At 31.9% G+C, this 20,179-nt stretch overlaps 1 protein-coding gene and 1 non-coding gene across 8 annotated transcripts in view; one reads left to right on the top strand and one right to left on the bottom strand.

Annotated features, from left to right (window-relative positions):
• Positions 1-20,179, bottom strand: part of LOC149421584 (uncharacterized) — a 559,544-nt gene that overhangs the window by 372,484 nt on the left and 166,881 nt on the right. The window lies entirely within an intron of this gene.
• TRNAS-UGA (transfer RNA serine (anticodon UGA)) lies at positions 3,725-3,797 on the top strand. Its single transcript has one exon. It is a non-coding gene; the product is annotated as a tRNA-Ser (tRNA).

Genomic DNA, 20,179 nt, shown 5'->3' with positions numbered 1-20,179 from the left:
CCTCTGGGTGGGTACGGGGCCTACGCAGTTTCGTTGGGTCAAATTACTGTATTTTCAAATATCGACATTTCAGGGACCAAAGAATATACCAACTCCTGACCGTTGGCTAGCTAGACCAAGGCTAATTTTTTGACGCCGAAGTTTTAAACTTCCTGAGTATCCTGTATGTGCCTCCAGCCATTCAATATCATACGAGAGCAGATTACGCCACTTGGTATAAGCCAAGATATTGCGTGGAATTAGTATTTAAATCATGATTCAACGATTAAATATATCTCCTGACAGCATCTATCGATAAGAACGCGGAAGATGATTCTCGATATCAAGTATTCCGTTAGTTCCAGTCATCCCGAGTTGGAGATGAACCAATAAAGCAGATTGATAAGGCTGATTACCTTTCCATTAATCCAGTTGTAGTTTTCTATTACAACCAGGAGGCGAGGAGCCGCAGGAGGAAAGCATAACTTCTGTATTAGGAAAGTTATTTAGGTATCCAATAAAACGGAAAAACGAATAAACATTATTCAAAGAAACTTTTAGATAAATCGCTCTCGATGTTATTTATTTGATTTTGCGGTGAGTTAGGGAAACGGCAAGATAAAATGATCAAAATTACGATTTATTTTATCATTTTCTGTTCGAGTTTGTTACTTGAATGATGTCCTCATTTTAAAGCAATTCTAAGCAAAAGATTTTTCAAAAGGTATTCATAAATAATTTTTGTCTTCACTTTCCTATTGAATTCATATTAAAAAATCCCTATCCTGGAAACATAAATTTTTCTCCATTTATTAATAGGTAAATTTAATAAGATACAAGCTTTCCTGTCCGGTTTCGATCAAACTTTTTATTTGAAAAAAACAGCCGTCATGGAACGCTTGGCAGATGTGAAATATCGAAATAATTTTTTTATTGAAAATGTGAGTAAACAAATCTTTATACTCTTGATAATAAAACAATTATTTTATCATTATTAAAAAAAGACAAAGAAATACATTACAAATTTAAAATTCATCGTCATTTAAAATATATCTGTTTCCAATTTTAGTGAGAATAGAAGCAAATATACCGCACAGAGTTTTGGCGGCCGGGCGGAAAGAGCAGACGAGTCACGAGGCTGGCCAAATGAAGCGTCGTTCCGTGCAAAAGTGTCGTTCCGTCTGGTCTCGCTTGATACGCGGTTTTCACCAAAAAAAGACCACCATTCGGAAATGAAAGTTGCTTGAAATGGCTTTGGCCGTGTTTGGTAATCGGATCAGACTAGGCAGGTGTTTCTTATCTTCTTTTTGCCCATCTCCTTTCATCCTCCACTAATTTAAGTCTCAGAACGTATCCCAATCTAAAATTTATTGCAATCACAACGTATCCCAATCGAAAAGCTAAAATGTTCACGTTTTTAATCAGTTTCTTCCACTGACTTCGATTGAATTTCATCAGGTAATTTTCTCAAGAAGTGGAACCGGGTCACCAGATATAACGTGCAAGCGTAGTTGACTAAATCTCGCGATACAAACCGATCAGTCAATAAGTATGTTAGACACGTAACCAATTGTCGATTTGGGGAGGCGGGAATCAAACCTCAACCCTCTACATCCAAATTCACCCCCGCCCTTAATATTCTCCTCGTGTTTGCGCCGAATTGTATCGAATGTTTATATTTTACTATTCTCTCCCTCATAATATTGAACCTGAATAAGTATGTATTTTATTTTTTTGTGAAGAGATTTCTAAATTTTTCGATTCTTTTTACGCCATGCAGGTAGTGTTTTTTAGACAGGGATTAATTGAAGAGTGGTAGAATATAGAATGGTTTTTTTAGAAGAAAGAAAATAGAAATATTCAAATAGTCCAACAATATTGCACGTATCCAGCCAAAACACAAGTGATCACACCTATTTTTCATTACTCATCGACCTTTTCGTACCTATTTCTACCCCACAATATTGTTGTGCGAAATGTTGTGGGATTTAAAGCTTATTTATAAAAAATGTGATTAATAAAGAAAAGATTTGATCTTGTTGAATGATAAATTATGTTTACGACTAGCGTCAAGTAGTATTGTCGTGTTAAAAAATTGTTTTTCTTAATTATTTTGATAAATAATGAGTTAATTATTGGGTAGGTATATTATTTTTAGCGATGAAACAAGTAATAGAAAGGATGCATATTACAAAATTTAAAACATTTGAGTATATTTTATCTTTATTTCCATCGTTAAACAATCAAAAGGATAATTTTCAAAGAAAAAATATCTAATGGTGAAAAGTTACATTTCTTAATAACTGATTTTGAAAAACTGACACTTTGGAAGCAACTAATAAAAAGGAAAATATATTATTTGAGATTTTCACGGCCAAAAGTATTACAAGGATTTATTTTTAGGGGTATTATGCCGTGTTAGCTACCTCCTTCTTTATCGTTTTTCAACGCTTCGGACAGCACAACAGTGATGTAATTACACATCTGCCCTGATGATGGACACTGTAATGCTGTCTGATACATTGGCTAGAGAAGGCGGTAGCGGGACACGGCAAAGTACCCCAAAAATAACTCAATTGAAAATGAAAAATTTAAAAATTAGAATATTTTATTGGGTGGTTAACACGTATTGCTATTAAAAAGGCATTTGAAAGATATAAACTGATATAAGATGAGAACAATTTAATTTTTTCAAGGTTTATAACACTATTTAAAAAAAAATTATCTATGTTTCAAAAGTATTGGTTCTATCTTATGGATACTAAGTATGCTGAAAATTTAGACATAAAATAATAGACAATTAAGCAGGGACAAAAATTAAAAAAAATATGCTTTGGGAAAAGGAATTTAATTCGGTAATAATCAATCGTATTAAATAAATGAACTTATTGCATATATTAAAAAAACTTCCAATTTAAGAAATTCCAACAACAGAATCAAGGAGTAACCAAAGTGAACAAATTACAATTAATTAAATTACATTGTTTGTTATTTGTGTGGGAAAAAAGGGGTTGGTTATCAATAATATTTAGTTGGCTTTTGAAATATTAACTTATTCATCAAACAATATTAAACATTGTGTTGTATACCATCTACCTGTAATATTATAATATTGTAAATTGCCTTGCCCTCAGCCATCAGCTGTAAATTATTGCATAATATCTATTTGTTATTTTTTTCATGGAAAAAAAAATTTGATGTTGTAAATAAACATCAAAACTAAATATACAGCCTTACTACAAAATGTGATGATAATTTTATTCAAATGATACGACTGTGTATATGGAAACATTACTATACATATAGAAACGGTCATTAAATATACTTCATGGAACGATATATACATTGTTTTCACAGCCAAAGAGGGTTGCTTATCTGTTGTATAAACCTGAAATTTCTCATTGAATTTCAGAATAATTACTATTTTTTTTTAATGATAAACTAATGTTTATAAGACAAGGTTTTATGCATAGAATAAAGGATAACAAATAATTATAAGCAATAATTAGTCTCCTGAAATATCAATACAAATCGAAAATATCTCCCGAGTAAAAATAAATGCCGCCAACGGGAATTGAACCCGTACCTTCTGATGTCTGGTCAGGTGCTACAAAATACAGAATAAAGTTGGTTGTCTATAAAAATAAAATAAAGTTGGTTATTTACATGTGAAAAAAATATAATAAGCAGTAATTGTTGACTGAGGTACTAGTACATATTGAATTATTTGGCGGGTTGGAAATAAGCCGACATAGCTCAGTGGTTCAGAGCACCTGACCTGATATCAGAAGGCACGGGTTCAATTCCCGTTAGCGGCATTAATTTTTACTCGGGAGATATTTTGTATTGATATTGATTGATATTTCAGGCGACTAATTATTGCTTATAATTATTTGAATTTCAGAATGTTTACAAGGTATTTCAAATGTGCTTCTTTTGGAAGTTTTCGTAAATACCATTTTAAGAAACTGGATTAAATTACCTTTTAATTTACAGAAATTATATTTATAATATAGGTAGTATGATATTTATAAATTGGAATATTTCAAACACGAAAAAGTTGAAAGATTAAATAAACAAACCTTATTTTTACTCCAAGCTTCGAAAAATAGTATTGAATGCGAAATTTTGAAAACACGGACGGGTTGTTTCGGAGTATTTGAACAATTCATCAAATTTCAACGTTCTTTTCTGGGATCTGTGAAAGTCCAATTCAAGTTCTCTTATTATATCATTATAGGCTAGTTGCTTGACAAAACTGAAATAAAACAGAACTTGAAAAAATCTTTCACAGAACTTGAAAATGAACGTTGAAATCTGATGAATTGTTCAAATACTCCGAAACAACCCGTCCTTATTGTATTACACTCATTGTTTGCGCAACATTGTATTTATTTATCTACACATACATAAAAATAAAAACAATTATGTTATTAAAAAATGTCACTTTAATAAATTTACGAGGTTTCAATTCAGGAATTTCACTTGTCAGTCTGCTGAAATGCAACGTTACCAGTTTTTTGGGAGCCCAGTAAAATATATTTTTTATTAGTACCAACTCGAATCTCAACTTCTAATGTTTTTATACAATGTGTAACAAAAGCACCGTTTAGCGGTTGTGAACTGATTTTTTTTTAGTAATGCTGTAGAATACGACATGAACGTGTGTTTAAGCCTTTCTGGGTTTTAAAATGACAATGCTGCGGTAATGGAAGCGAGGAGAAACGAATTGAAGTGATTTAACACCTCCATTAACACGACTCCGTGAATTGTAAGCATAATAAATTAACATCCATAAGATTGTTTTGTATGTCATGACAAATAATTGATCGCCCTTTCTCGCGGGATAATGCTCCGAGAGAAGACAACGATCGTAACATAATAGGAACTCAAAACATTGTGAGTCTAACGTCAATCAGGTTTTCTAACAGTTTTTTGACCTGAACGTAAGAGTATTTTTTATATCATATTACGGGGAGATTGATTCTCGATGCAAAGTGTTGAAGGTGAGACCATGGCTTAGAAGGATATTGAAAAACTCACCGCAGAATTTGGAAGGTTACTTCCGTCAGGGTCTGGAATTGTGTGAACATACCTGTAAAGAAAAGGAGAATGGGTATTAGAGGTGCATAGATATCCGAATGGCTAGAAAACATTACTACGATTAGGGATACAAAAAACTGATAGGTTTGGCAGCATAGACATTCAAATTAATACAAGAGCCCATCGGTGAAAAGGGAACAAGCAAACTGCACGGTGCCTGGAAGGCGGCGCAACTGTCCCAAATAAATTAATCTGACAGTAAACAGGATACTCACATTGTAATATCACCATTCGGTCTTCTTCTACTAGTCCCTTTTACAATGGAGCGCAAATTGCTGGCTGCATAAAAAAACGTAACTACATATTCCTAATCGGCTAAACAAAAATTTGGGTTTATTTCCAAAATTTTATATTTTGCTACCGTATTTAGTCAGGCACTTTTATAATTTACAGACCTAATTCAATTTTAGTAACTCTACGACAGGCGATTCATTTAAGAATGAACATTCAGATCTTGCGCAGAAAAGTTCGACAATGGACAGCGCAGCAAACTTTTGCCTTAATTTAGCGAACTTTACTTTTTTGCGCATTTTCTGGTTATTTCAATGTGCGCTCTTCGGTGGTCAATGTTGTCATATTATGTTCAAAGCACTCTCGAACCATTCTTGTGCCAAAAATATGGTCTCGTGGTTTGCTTCAAGCTCGTCGAAATGATAACCAGATTTCAAGTTATTCAAACAATTATTTCGGTATTTAGAAATTATTGAACCAATATTTTTCTCCTGAAGTAGAGTAAAGACGCCTGGCTTTGGGGACGCAGATACTCATTCAACACACGTTTATCAGTTTATCTCATCTGTGGTTATAAGCAAGTTCCGAAAAAGTACTCCTTTCATGTCGCGCAATAATTAATAATTTACAAATTATAAGTTTTAGCTTATTTATTACTTGCTTCCTCGCCAGTTTACTTTAGACGTGAGTTATTCGATGGTTGAAATCTGACCATACTTGTCAAAAACCAAGCATAGAAATTTAAAAAAAAGAAAAACACGTTTTAAATAATTTTCTTGTAAACAAAAATATTTAAATATGTACAGTTACAAAATACAGACCATAAAATTCAATTTGATTACTGGCATAATCGTTTTACATAAATTTATGGTATAACATGTAAGTAATAAAGTTTGATTTTATAAATACTATTATAATATAATTCAACATTCAACTGTCTAACACTTGAAAATAAAATTGAGGAAAACAAAAATAAATTCAGACACAAAATTACAAAATGGATTAAAGAACAAAAAATACAATATTACCAAAATTTCATAACATAAAATAATAAAATCTACACGTAACACACAAAACCAATATAAAACCCACATCACTCACAAACACAGAAAACATAATATGAATATACCGATTTTAAGTATATTTCTTTTTATTTAAATTTTACTTTACTTTATTTTTAAATCTATATTTTTAGTTTAAATCTTAATCTTATGTTTTTTTCTTAACCAACATCATCTATATTTTCTTTAAATGTATTATGTATATTTTATTGTATTATAAAATGGAGGCCTCAGCACAGGTAAGTCACCCAGTGAGGCCAACATTAATGGATTGGACTATGAAATTTAAAATATTGTACCAAAATACTAATAAAAATAAATAATTGCTTATCTAAAACTGGTGACAAATAACATACATAAGTTGTAAATATGTTGAATTACACAAATATAATAGTTAATTCACAATTTTTCGAAGAAAACTTCTTCTAACTGCTTTTCACTTTGTGATGGCATTATTTATTTTTTATTAAAACACAAATAACATTGTTTACATCACTTTATTTCGATACAAAATCTCAACATGTTTCATGAACCAAGTTCACTTCATCAGGAGCACAAGTATACTAAAGTTATAATTAAAATTAGGTCTAGAAAGAAGAGGTAGAAGGAGTGGGGAGGGGTAAGAGTGGGGGAGGGTTATTCAAAGTAGGAATTAAAATGTCATTAGACGGGAAAGACCGGGTAATTGGGAAAATATTTAAAATGGGGTTTATAAAATTTTTTTGTTTATTAATAATATCTGCTTTCATATTCACGTGTTTTCTTATTTCTAGGATTTCAAAATTATTGATTTGAGATACCTTGTAACCAGAATGTAGTATTTTAAAACCTGAATTAATATCGAAAGTATGGTCGTTATTTAATAAATGATCCGCAAATTCTGATTCACAATTTCCCTTTAAAGCCCTAAGATGTTCTTTAATTCTGATCTCAAAGTTTCTATTAGTTTTTCCTATATAAAAGGAATTACAATCATTACAGTTGAGTTTATAAACACCTGATTTTTTAGTTTGACTATCAATATCTTTATTATTAAGAATATATTTTTTTAATTTGTTATTCGTATAAAACGCCGGTTGAATAGTGAAGGGGATGTTTTTATTTATAATTTCGGAACTATCATTATCTACAAATAGAATTCTACGCCATTGTTTGTTTGTATCTTTATAAATAGGATAAATATAAAGTTTAAAGAATTTATGTTTAATTTTTTTATTTAGTATTTCATCTATCAATTTATTAGGATAGCCGTTATTAGATGCTATTTGTTTTATGATATTTAATTCTGAGATATAATTAGGATCCGACAAAGGAATCGAAATTAATCTATTAAGCATAGAATGGAAAGCTGCGACTTTTTGAGAAAAGGGATGATTTGATGAATTATGAATGACAATATCAGTGTACGTATCTTTACGGAAAATATTAAAATCTATTTTATTACCTTTTATTGTTAAATTTAAATCTAAGAAATTTAAACTCTTATCTATACCTATTTCTAATGTAAATTGAATATTTTTGTGTATTTTATTTAAAAAGTTTAAGAACATGTTCAATTGTCTTTCTGTTCCTAACCAAATGCAAAAAATGTCGTCCACATATCTCTTCCAACAATATAAATTTTTAAGTAACAAGGCACCGCTATTAAAAATCTTATTTTCTAAATTATTAATAAAAATGTCTGCAATCAAAGGACTCGTACTGTTCCCCATGGCCAAGCCATCCTTTTGTTTAAAAATTGTATTGTTAAATTGAAAATAATTTTGTTTAAAAATAACTTCGAAAAATAAAATGAGGTCATGGATAAGGTCTTTCTGTAAGTTAGATGAATTTAACAAATTATTGATGATGGTTTTACTTTCTTCTATTGGAATACTAGGGAATAAATTTACTACGTCAAAAGAAACCAACATAGCATGATTAGGAATTTCCAAATCCTTTAGATAATTAACTAATTCTAACGAATTTTTAACTGTGTATGTTGGTTGAAATATATTAGCATTATTAATTACAGTATTGATAGCTGACGCTAATTTAAAAGTTGGGGCATTACAATTAGAGACTACTGGCCTAATAGGTTTGTTCAGTTTATGTATTTTTAATAGGCTGTAAAGTTTAGGAATTTTTGGGTTAATTAAAATCAAATTTTTGTTATTTTTCATGTTTACAAAGATATCACTTTTACAACGTTTAACCGCTTCTTTCACCATTTCTTGACACTTATTAATAGGGTTATTTAGAATTATTTCAAAATTGTCCCCTTGTAGAAAATCCATTGTCTTGTTAATATAGTCAACTTTATCCATGATGATAACACTGTTACCTTTATCTGCCTTCGTAACAACCAGATTTTTTTCCCTCACAATTTTAGAAATATTCTTAGCAATTTTTATGTCAGTATTAGAAATTATATTCTTTTCCCGATTAGGAACTGTTTTTTTGTTGTTAATGTTTTTTATCCCTTCAGAACATTTATAATGGAACGATTTGGGTTGATTTATTAATGCATTGTCCATATCCACTGCCAACAACTCTAATTCTTCTCTATTTTTAATATTAGAATTATAATGCAAGTTATGATTTAGTCCTTTATTTAATAATTTTAACTCTTCCTCCGCAAACTCATGATTAGACATGTTAATCACTCGATCATGGAATTTATACTGTTTATTTTCAGTTGGTGACACTACCGCATTAAAGTGATGTAAACAATGTTATTTGTGTTTTAATAAAAAAAAAAAAAAAAAAAAGTTAATTCACCTTTTTTGTGAACAAAACACTATTTATGAAGATATATCAAGAAAACAAAAAAAATAACTGCAAACCGCGGCTTCATAATGCGCATGTGTGAAGTCATTGCTAGATGCAAAAAACATTGTTTCCAAATTTAGAAAACAATATGTGACAAAATCACCGTTTAACGGATGTGAAGTGGTTTTTCTTTAGTAAGGCTGTACATGCCAAAAGATATATACTCACAGACACAAATACTTCCCTTTATGACAGAATATCACAATAAAACATCACAAATGCCATTCTACAAATAATTTAACACTTTCGCATACCAACACTATACCAGCCTTTAATTCGGACATACATCAGCACAAAACACGATCATACGAATCAAATACAAACCAGAGTTACAATCACAGACAGATCCACAACCAAAATTAAAAATATCCTATTAATGTTATATCTTATATCACCAATCATTTTCAACTAAAGTTAAAACCAGCAAATTAATATTGTGTATAAACTTCAAGTGATGTAATTGTTTAACTTTAATAGAGACGCCATTTAATTAAAGTTACAACTGAGCGACATCTTTATTGGGTTGTAAAATATATGATTGATGTCTTCATGGTGTTTATTGGAATCTTCTAAGCTAATAAAAGGCATGTCATTAGTTTTAAGTCGAGTGTCGAGTAGTTATATGAGCAATGGTTAATTAATAATTTACCGTGCATGGCTCTATAAAAGCACATTTTATTTTACAGCAATCATTATGTCATGCCCATTTCTTGGCTAAGAGAAAAATACTTTTGTGGCTTTAAATTAAAGTGAAATTTTAAGTTAAATTCCGTAGGTTTAAGACAGTAAAGTTATAACTCAATTAATTGTTATAAACTTTTTGATCAATTTGCTTAGCAGAAATTCAAATGTAACTGTAATGTATGGAGTATTATCGTGCCTTATTTGAAGCGTGTCGGGTAGTATGTAATAATACTCTTAGGTGATCTATGTACTCATATTTATTGGGGAGCTGCTTGTAACAAAAGAGGGCGCACAACTAACGTGCATCGCCTTTTATAAGATCTTGCAAGTATTCCATCTCGCTTGCACTCATCCACATTCGTACAGACATCACAGTAACATTGGCCATTCAGCGCTATTTTATTTATTTACATTTGTAAAAGCTCTCCGTTAAACGCCTATTTTAGGCGCGATTCAGCTTTCTATCAAATTACAATAAACTGACAAGCTTAATGACAAGATAGTTGTCCTCTTTTGCTGAACAAAATATGTAAAAAATCTGAAACGGAATTAGAATCGGTATTTAACGGGAACCTTTCAACTGTCAAATAAACAAAATGTCCATTTGATGACTTTTCCTGAATGCGCTGAATGTCTATTTGATGATTTTGTCACAAGTGAATTTCTGCAAAACAACTGTTCGATTATAAGTTGAACGTTACATTCCTTTACTATAAGTCATTGTGATTTTAGGTAACACATTTGTAAAATGCCTTTCAGGAGAATTTACACGACGCTATAAAAATGATCATTGTTTTACTATTTAGCTTTTGCACATCAAGGCCTAGATTTAAAAATGTACACTTATACGAAAAAAATGTTTTGTAGAATATTTATTTCCACCATATATATTTAGGACTCTAATCCTAATCCGATATCGTGTTAAAACTTATCACACGCCATCTATGTTTCAAATTATTTACTGCGTACTTGAAAAAATACAGTATCGCCCAAATCTGACATTAGGAGCCATCGACTATTCGAACAATGCCTAATAATAGTAATAATTGCAATAAAAATATGCCGTAAAACTTTAAGTGGCCCACCAGTGTGCCTCCCAACACCTCCCACAGGATGTGGCCCCAAGAAGGGGGAGGGGGAGGTGTAGGGGTGGTTGTAAAACAGCGCCGTAAACGGCAAAATGCTACAATATTACTCTGTCATTATGTTCCGATATTATGTTTAATATATCGTTCGTTGGAAAACTAGCAATTTTATTGAATTTACATACATGCAAATCATTATAAAGACGACACGTTTGAATGTATTTGTGCACACCGATGGCATCGAAATTTTCGATAAAGTTTTTCAACCAACCAACAGGAAAACTTTGTCAGATGGAATGAAAGCCTATCAGAAGCAGCCAAATTAAAGTGCGGCGTTAGACAAGGAGGCTCAATGTCCCCAGTGCTTTTCAACGTGTATATGGATGAACTTAGTAAAACACTAAATACGACAAGAATCGGATGCCATATTGCCGGGGTATGTATGAACAATATTAGCTATGCAGACGACATGATCATACTAGCTCCATCGATAAGAGCGATGAGAAAACTTCTGGCAATATGCGAAGCTTACGTAGATAGTCATGGGCTGATGTACAATGCTAAAAAGTCATCCCTGCTGATATTTAAAGCAAATATTGGTCCCACTGTCATTCCACCCATACGTCTCGGCGGGACCAACCTGAAAATTTGCAGCGAAATCAAATATTTGGGGCATGTCATCACCGATGACCTAAATGATAAAAAAGACATAGAACGTCAAAGAAGAGTACTGAGTGTGCGAGCTAACATGCTTGCCAGAAGATTCAACAAATGCAGTCCTCCGGTGAAGAAGCAACTTTTCCAAACATATTGCATGAGCTTCTACACTAGCGAGCTATGGACGACATTCACACAAGGCGTCATGAACACACTCCGAGTACAGTACAACCACGCATACAGAGCCCTATTTGGCCTCCCCTGGCGATGAAGCGCCTCACAGATGTTCACCGAAGGAAGGGTGCATGGGTTCGCTGCTTTGATGCGCCACAGAATAGCCGGGATGAGTCAGCGCTACCAGAGATCGGACAACACTCTTGTCCAGGCCGTTGCCCAGTGGCAGAGAGCGCCTCTACACCAGAGATGGAGAATTTCACTCAAGCCACCATAAAGTCCTAATGTGCTCATCAATGTATTGATTTTTTATTAATTATTTTTATTTTTATTTATTTCTTTATTCATTTTATTTTTATGTATTAACTTAAATGTAAAGTTTTATGGCAGGCAGAGCATTGCACACACCGCTCTGTCCAGCTGAAATTAACATTATTATTATTATTTTCTAACTAGTTTGGGCTAAGCCATTTTAAGCAACATTTCAATTCTGAAATGGTGGTATTACACATTACACCAGGGCAATACTGATAGTTTCTTTCATTCTGGAACGTGCAATATTATATATTATTTTTAATGAATAGACATTAAATAATAAATACAAATCAATCAAATAAAATTAACTTTCGCGCGCTGGTAGTTGAACCCACAGCATCAGGATTGTTAGTCAAGAGTCTTACCCTACACTCGTGGCCTATATTTTATAAAAACAAATTAAAATAAACACCTCAAAGCAGTGGGTATAACAAAATATTTGCTATATCTTTGGATTAAGTTCATTCGGTTTGGATGAAAAAAGTCTGCGCAGCCTTTCCTCATAATGGGGAAAATTGCTCGTATAATATAAACCGTCATAAATGAATATCTTCATTCAGTTGTCTATCATATCAGTGCTGTCATCATCAATCTACATTTCCAATGACAGCTACCGAGGTACGGTTATGTTACTCCCTTATCAAATGACATAATAAAATATGTAGTGGCGTAGCGACATATTCGCGGGCCCCGGGGCAACTAAATTCAAGTATTTGAAAAATGTGTTTTATCACTACGCGCAGAAACCCCAACTGTACGTAGGCTTTGGGACTTATATCAAAAATATAAGGGAAGTTGTGACACTTTTATACACAGTGTCCGTAAACTTGAAGTGAAAGCGGGAAACTGGTGAATGTACATAATATGCACACAAACTAAATAAAAAAATGGTCACCGCCGCTGAATTTTTCATAAAAACTTACTAGTTTCTTGCAAAATTATTTTTTTGTAAAACAACTAACGAAAATTAAAAAAATGGTTTTTTATCATAATAAACATATAAACATGAAACATTTATAAACAAACACGTGGGAAAAAAAGTTACACCTATTTACACACAGTTAAAGATTTAACAATACTGCTTGAATTCATTGTAGGACACGTGGAAAATATCCACATTTCCTGCTAGGCAGTTAATGTAATTCGAGTATGTATTCAGTAATTTCATTATAGGTACAAAATAACCGAAGTTTCATATGAATTAATTAAAGACAATTTTGTTTTTACCATGATAATCTTTATTTTTTTAAAAATCAACATGTTTCGAGAATGATGTTCTCTTCATCAGGACATAATTGTACAATTGGACTACAGTTCATTGTACAATTCAATTGAAGTGTTTTTAAATATTTCATTAATAAAATGGTGCCACAAAGTGAATTTCCCAAATTTGAAGAAGTTTCATATGTTTAAAATTCTTTCAAATACCATTATTACGATTGTGACTTTTGAAATAATGGTATTTAAAATACTTTCAAATACCATTATTACGATTGTGACTTTTGAAATAATGGTATTTAAAATTCTTTCAAATACCATTATTACGATTGGGACTTTTGAAATAATATTATTTAAAATTCTTTCAAATACCATTATTACGATTGTGACTTTTGAAATAATGGTATTTAAAATTCTTTCAAATACCATTATTACGATTGTGACTTTTGAAATAATGGTATTTAAAATTCTTTCAAATACTATTATTACGATTGTGACTTTTGAAAAAACTTAAGGTAACAATTGTTTTAACCTAACAGTTAATTAATAAATTACCACTTCATTAGAATTGAGTGGCGTTGCTCAATTCACTAACCGTTTATTGATTCACAATGAATAGTTAATCGAACCGTTATTCTGATATTGACGTCTTAATTTGATCGTATTTAACCATTGAGATTGCAAAACATGCAGCACTGAAAGCTTCGAACGGATTTCACATAAATCATTAGCATAAAAACAAATAAATAATAATAAACACGTAATATTGTTTTAGCCAAGAAGCCGTTCTGTCTCGTTGCGAAACTGTTTATTTAGTATCGATTGTGTTATTTAACGTTTCCTACTCATTTGCCTAATGAACGTTGCACAAAACGGCTTCAACTTGCAAATTCTTGGTATTGCGTAATGACGGCGAAGTTGGTTGCCTTCTGTCATTACTGTGTGTAGGTACCAACGTAGGTATTTTCCTGATAATAATAATGATTGAAATTTCAAAATGTCAAGTCACGACCATCTTGACTGGTACTTTGGTGTTGTTGCACAAATAATGGAGATTATCTTAATAAATTAAACTCGGAAAACCAATCAGGATGCATAATTTAAAAATATTTTTTGTGGAATTATGTATTTCGCAACGTTTAACTGGATAGAGAAAACTTAATAATTATACTTTAATTTGCAAGATTGGTAGGATGTACGTAAGTGATAAACTTTCCTTTAAGAATGTAAGTATTTGTTTGTGATTATCAATGATTATTCCATTTTGAACGAATCGTTTAATTTTAACGAAATTTTCACAAAACACAACTTAGATAAAACTCATCTATTCAAATTCATAAAAAATTTCCGGGTTACAAATAACCTAAGCATATTCATTGAATTCCTACATTTTGTCGCCACTGTGGGCGGAGGATTTGTGGAGTGATGGAAGACTTAGCTAACCGAGGAATTGAACCCAAGTCGACTGAGGGGGACCCCGATGCATTTGTAAAACCAGCTACCAACCGGTCTAATAATGATGAACATATGAATTATACCCGGAAGAAATCACTTCGACTTAGCTCTTTTTAATGACATAAATTGGTCGTACAATCGGTCTTAGATGCATGCTATAATTATGTATACCGACTTTTCGACTTGTGAAGATAGACCGAATCATATTTTTTAAACTTCAATTTACATGGTAACAGGCAAATTTCTTAAAATATTATTTTTTCCCATTCGACGAAAATGATAAATATGCTTTAAGGCGAAGCTTAATGCTAAATCACTATTTTGATTAATCTTTTTATAACGAATTGGTGTACATTATGAATACCAAAAATATGCTTTAGATAAATTGAAGGTTTTCGTATCGTTTCGCTTGAGTAGAATACAAGTAAAAAAATAAATTACTCAATAAAAAATATAAATGTAAGCTGTAAAAATTTATTTTTTCAAAAGAAATGTATGAACGCGTAAAGTAAACAACTTTAAAAAATACACTATTACAGCTAAGATAATCTGTGAGAGTTTCACTTGATTAACTCTTTTGCTTTCTTTTAAAATTATTTACGAAATAAATAAAAACCAGTTTCGTGCTTGAAATCGAACGTTCCTAGACTCCGTTTGTCAAGCGATTTTAATGCCTATTACCTACAATATAAGGTATACCAAGAATATACACATTTTTGGCTTGTAGCTTCCTCTTAAAAAACAATGCATAGATAAGTTTTCGGGTGCTAAAATATCTTTTTGTTATATACTTAAATAACGAACATTCGGAAGTTATCACGAATTCTTAATATTCATTTTATACTTTTTATATTGTCTTTTCTTAAAACAAAATAAAGTAATAAAACGCCTTCGGTTAAATAGGCCATTTGCCGTTAGATTTTTATCTCAAAATTGGTTATGGGAAAAGATAAACCATTAAAAATAATTTTAATAGAAGGTCCATTTATATATAAAAAGAAGAAAGATACGCCATAATTTCAAAAATGAAACAAGTGTCTAAAAGTGAAACGAATGGAATACCTACATTTATTTTGATAAAATACTAGTTTTTTTCGAATATTACTTACCAAATATCCTATAATATTAATAATACTTCATTAAAATACTGGCAATATCAACAACGCTGACCGCTAGAGGAGCTAGTGTAGCATGTTGACGTTTAAATTCATTTCAATGGCAGAAAATTGAATTTATTTAGTACTTAGTGACGTCGTTTTACGCTTTCTAATTTGTATTTTGATCAATATTGATAAAAATATATACAAAAATGTCCCAAAAAGTAAATTCTGTGTGTGGAGTTTACGGATATAATAATTACAAACAACAAAAACACTCGTTGTCAGGATGCCAAAAAACGTTGACAGGTTAGTTGGTGAAATATAATATGAGTTTGTTAAATCCTACCAAATAAAATATTCTTGATTACGTTAAAAGTGGATTATGCCAAATTATGAAAAATAAAATATTCTAAATAACGTTAAAAGTAGATTCTGCACGAAAAATAAAAAAATATTCAAATTTTAAGGTTAATTCAGAAAAGTAGTGTTATTTCCATGTGGCATTCTGTTCATGTTGAAGTTGTAAAAATTCGTAATTATTAAAGTTCGAAACACAAATGCTATTTACAATATCAAGGTCTTATATATTTTTATTTATTACCTCACGGAATATTTTTTTGAGTTTTACATAATCATTTTAGTAATTTATTACGTTTTAAACTCTCAAAGTTCAACAGCCGCTGCAATTTTTTTAATGTATCAACATAAAAGCAATATAGTCGTATGTAGGTAACATAACTTTTAAAATTGTTTTTTCGTTTTCTGTAATTTATTGAGGTAAAATAAATAAATTATTTCACATAAAATCCGTTTCACTTAAAATGTATGAAAGAAAACTAAGGCGCCCAACTCTCGACGCTAGGTGGCGCTAATGTAGCATGTTGTCATCAGTTGGAAGTTGAAAGTATTTTTTAATATTATTGGGTATTTGATATTACTAGCGACGCAGTATTGGTATAGTAATATTAAATTAGGAAATAATATAGACATGTTCGTTCTCAAGAAGTCGATATTTTGACATTATTTCACCGATGATATTAATCGTAATTAAAACTCATCATGTTGTATTTCCTACTATCACGTGAACACTGATAGAATTCATTATTCAAATTTCATTATAAATTTAAACAAGCAAAAAAATAATAATGGGCAATCATAAAAAATCAAATTAAAATAATGATAGTGCTTGTAAAATGATAGAGCTCGCGCCATGTGGGAGCGCACGGATGCAACCGGCGCGCGGCGCCGTTTCAGAAATATATATTTTATCCATCACATTTAAAAAAAAATCTAATTTACTATTCTATCGTCCTTAATTTATCTAACCTTACATATCTCGCAGCGTCGCTTAATGTTTGGAGGTACAGGATGCATTCGCTGGTTGAAAATAAAGATACGGAAGCTCTTGTGAGATGTAATTTTTTAACGTAAGTAGGTAATTTTATTATACAACATTTGTTTTATTATATTTCTCATTTCCATTAAGCCTGTGACAGACCACGATATAAGCGCGCTATATTTACGTGACTTGGCCGATTTCAGCACATCGCTCGCCATACATTCCCATTAGGACTGTATGCCGAGCGATATGCTGAAATAGGCCAAGCCATGATGCGTACAGCGTAATCTGTCAGCCACATTACAGTGGTTCAAAAGTGAAGTTTTTTTATTAATAAATCGAACATGAACTAATCACAAAAGGCTGCATTATTACAGGAATAAACAATTTTCAATATAATATATTAAATTAATGTTGCAGCTATAGTTCACTCACAATTGCGCCGACTGTGCGATGTATAATCAAAATAATTACCACAATGTTGGGTATGAAGAATACTGTAATGGTGGGTTTTGTCGGGGAGGGTGGTGAGAGGTGGGGTGGGATGGGGGGGGGGGGTAGGAGAAGGGAGGGAGGAGGCAATACAGCCGGGCGGGGAGGGGATGCGGGGGGAGATTTTTATAAGCGATACTGCTACAACAAATAACTAACCTACCCGTAGCAACAATGTTTCCTCCGAAGCCTCATATTATTTCAAATTGCCAATTAACACAATGTTATTTAATCGCATCAATGACGTGAGTAAAATAATGACGGTTTTTTAAAATGTAATTGTTTACATGAACTCCTTCTTTTTGGCGGTCAATATTTAATGGATTCTACTTAAATTCTTAAAAATATTATTTCTTTACAATTTTGTTTGAAAGTGAGTTTTAATAAACACATCGACCAAGGCTTATTCCCATTGAGGTTAATAATTGGAATGTAAAACGATATAATTCAAACTATTGTTTGAACCCAGCAAATCTCAGGCAAAAATACATGCCACCGATTCCGATATGCAAAAATAACTTTTGGTCACTAGAACTATAAGTTGGTACCTAGTAACAAAGTTATTTAATAAATTACTAGAAAATTTCAGATCACTTCATAATAGATTATAAAAAATAATCTAAAATATGTTATTAAAATAAACCCGTGTTTCCCTACCCACCTAAGTATCTTCACAACCAGGCACTGCCACCCACCGGTAGTTATGGCGGTAGATAGCCCTTGGTGTCACATCGAAAGTAAGAGAGTTAAGTGGAGGTGGCTGAGCGTGGGTAACGAAAATGTGCTTCGCTATGATGAGGCCGCGAATCCTTCAGATTATTTCAGAATGGCCCCCCTGACAGTGTCGGTGAGTCTAGAAGGTTCCAGAAAGTTCATGAAGGTTCTGGAAGGAGAAAGTTCAAGGAGGTTCCTACAAGATTACAAACTGAGTGAAGGAACGTGTCGGTGAGTTTAGAAGGTTCTGGATAGTTCGAGAATGCCTTTAAAAGTTCTGGAAGGAACCACAACAGGTACAGCTAGTTTTATTATAAATATTAAAACAAACATTATTAAAAATATATTTTTAATAACTAAATAAATAACACCTCCCTCACAAGCGTAATGGGGGTACATCTTAAAATAAATAAAATATATGTAGATACATCACTATTAAAATTAAATGTTTAATTTAAATATTGAAGACAATATTAGTGATTTCTAAACGAAAATCTGAAACAGAAAAATCAGAAAAGGAAACGGTCACATCGGGGACTCGAACCCAGTACCCTTGTCTTTCCGGGACAGTGCTCTACCGACTGAGCTAATGGGACCCTATTCCCCTCGGTCACTTTTAACTGTATCATACTTCGAATAAGAACTACTAACATTGTCTTCATTTTTTCACCGCACATTTTTATTGGCAACTATCTTTATGTATGATCGCAAGATTCAACCCGAACTAAATGCAATCCAGACAGCGTCTTTTTAGATAAACCTATCTTATTTTTTTTTATTTTTAATGTGCGACATCTGTTGACTTTTCTGCAAGTCTAGAATGAATATTTATTTTTCGGAATAACTTTATTGAGTAAAACCTCAAATTGTAATATTTAAATATTGAAGACAATATTAGTGATTTCTAAACGAAAATCTGAAACAGAAAAATCAGAAAAGGAAACGGTCACATCTGGGACTCGAACCCAGGACCCTTGTCTTTCCGGGACAGTGCTCTACCGACTGAGCTAATGGGACCCTATTCCCCTCGGTCACTTTTAACTGTATCATACTTCGAATAAGAACTACTAACATTGTCTTCATTTTTTCACCGCACATTTTTATTGGCAACTATCTTTATGTATGATCGCAAGATTCAACCCGAACTAAATGCAATCCAGACAGCGTCTTTTTAGATAAACCAATCTTATTTTTTTTTTTTTTTAATGTGCGACATCTGTTGACTTTTCTGCAAGTCTAGAATGAATATTTATTTTTCGGAATAACTTTATTGAGTAAAACCTCAAATTGTAATATTTAAATATTGAAGACAATATTAGTGATTTCTAAACGAAAATCTGAAACAGAAAAATCAGAAAAGGAAACGGTCACATCTGGGACTCGAAAAATGTGCGGTGAAAAAAAAAAAATGTAGACAATGTTAGTAGTTCTTATTCGAAGTATGATACAGTTAAAAGTGACCGAGGGGAATAGGGTCCCATTAGCTCAATCGTTAGAGCACTGTCCCGGAAAGACAAGGGTCCTGGGTTCGAGTCCCAGATGTGACCGTTTCCTTTTCTGATTTTTCTGTTTCAGATTTTCGTTTAGAAATCACTAATATTGTCTTCAATATTTAAATATTACAATTTGAGGTTTTACTCAATAAAGTTATTCCGAAAAATAAATAAATGTTTAATGTTAATATTTTACCTTCATACGAATCATTACTATGTTTTTTTTTTTTTTTTTTGTATTAGGCAATTCACCCTAAAGAGAGTGCTA

The sequence above is a fragment of the Hesperophylax consimilis genome, chromosome 8 (assembly GCF_061612785.1).
Source record: "Hesperophylax consimilis isolate HC1 chromosome 8, BYU_Hcon_1.0, whole genome shotgun sequence".
Lineage (NCBI taxonomy): Eukaryota > Metazoa > Arthropoda > Insecta > Trichoptera > Limnephilidae > Hesperophylax > Hesperophylax consimilis.
Note: the sequence above shows the minus strand (reverse complement) of the source record. Positions and strands in the feature narration are given on the sequence as shown.